The sequence below is a fragment of the Pyxicephalus adspersus genome, chromosome 1 (assembly GCF_032062135.1).
Source record: "Pyxicephalus adspersus chromosome 1, UCB_Pads_2.0, whole genome shotgun sequence".
Taxonomy (NCBI): domain Eukaryota; kingdom Metazoa; phylum Chordata; class Amphibia; order Anura; family Pyxicephalidae; genus Pyxicephalus; species Pyxicephalus adspersus.
In genome coordinates, this window is record NC_092858.1 from 2,996,820 (window position 1) to 2,998,021 (window position 1,202).

The window sequence follows — 1,202 nt, forward strand, 5'->3', positions numbered from 1 at the left end:
AAGCAATGGCCTCTCTACACACAGTTCATGCTTCCTGCTTACTGGAAAGCTTTAGCTCTGATTCAGCAGGGGAAGTGTTGAACCTTTGCAGAGAGGCTACTGCTTCATGTTCACTCTACATCATTGTACGCCCTGTTGTAAAACTCCTCAATGGACAAATCCATGATGCACTCTGACCTCTAGTGGCAGAAAGATAAAACTGCAGGTGGCAGTGTTATAATTATTATAATCCTGCTGGGGAATTATTTTTTCTTACCAACAAAAGTTACCTGGAGCTTTAAATTACAACAGTAAACATTTGTCATTCTTCCAGACACAGTAGGCTCAGGGTTATAGCTTGCAGGTAAGACAAGTACTAGAACGACTAACGCTGGTCTGTAGCCAAGTTTCATGTCTCAGAGGTTTGCCTCCATAGAGAGTCGGAGAGCCTACTGATTGTGTCTGGAGGACAGCCAAGTGGGGCCCCATGGTTCTACAAGACCAACGTCCTAGTATGAGCCTATGACCATTGTATCCGCCATCAATAGCTCACTTTTAACCTAATTTCTTATTCAATTTTTAGGTTTCTGTCCTTCCCTCACCCTTCTTCAATCTGGGGCTTTTAGGACCCTATGGGCTAGAATTAGACGGGGCCCTTCTGTGCCCACCTGGGATTGTATCAGGTGTGGTTAACCATGGAGCTCACAAGCCAGGCCTCCCATAATGACAACTTTGTCTCTCTGTTTTTCTACATTGGAGTCCAGTGAATGAGAGGCTTGTAATGTGGAAAAGTCCTATCATTGCTTCACACACCCAGAGGGTTCTCCCTATAATTACAAAACTCCGTCTGCTGCTCCTCCCAGACATCGGAAATAACTTTCACTTGTCCAGGGGAATTCAATGAAGTGGATTTGAGGCAGCCGGCTGGAGGCAGGTAAGTGGGCGTGCGGGCCAGGTGTGTGCGGGCCAGGTGTGTGCGGGCCAGGTGTGAGGGGGCCAGGTGTGAGCACAGTGCGTGGGATGTATTGTACAGGTATCTCAGGGGTTACATCTGTGCATGCTATATGTCACATTTCCACACTGCTGGCATTTCCAGATTTTGTAATTCTAGGAATTTGTATTGCAAGAAAAAGAAACAAAAACTACAGAACAAAGATTCAGCACTGAGATATATCATAGCAATGAGATGTATCTTATGAGATGTAGCCTGGCCCCGGGGTCCT

The 1,202-nt window shown here is 46.1% G+C and overlaps 1 protein-coding gene across 1 annotated transcript in view; it reads left to right on the forward strand.

Annotated features, from left to right (window-relative positions):
* Positions 1 to 875: 875 nt before the first annotated feature.
* The window catches only part of SLCO2B1 (solute carrier organic anion transporter family member 2B1), a 45,600-nt gene continuing 45,273 nt past the window's right edge, over positions 876 to 1,202 (forward strand). Inside the window, exon 1 of the mRNA XM_072400667.1 lies at positions 876 to 913. The gene's annotated coding sequence lies outside the window, so the exon portion shown is untranslated. The remainder of the gene's footprint in view (positions 914 to 1,202) is intronic.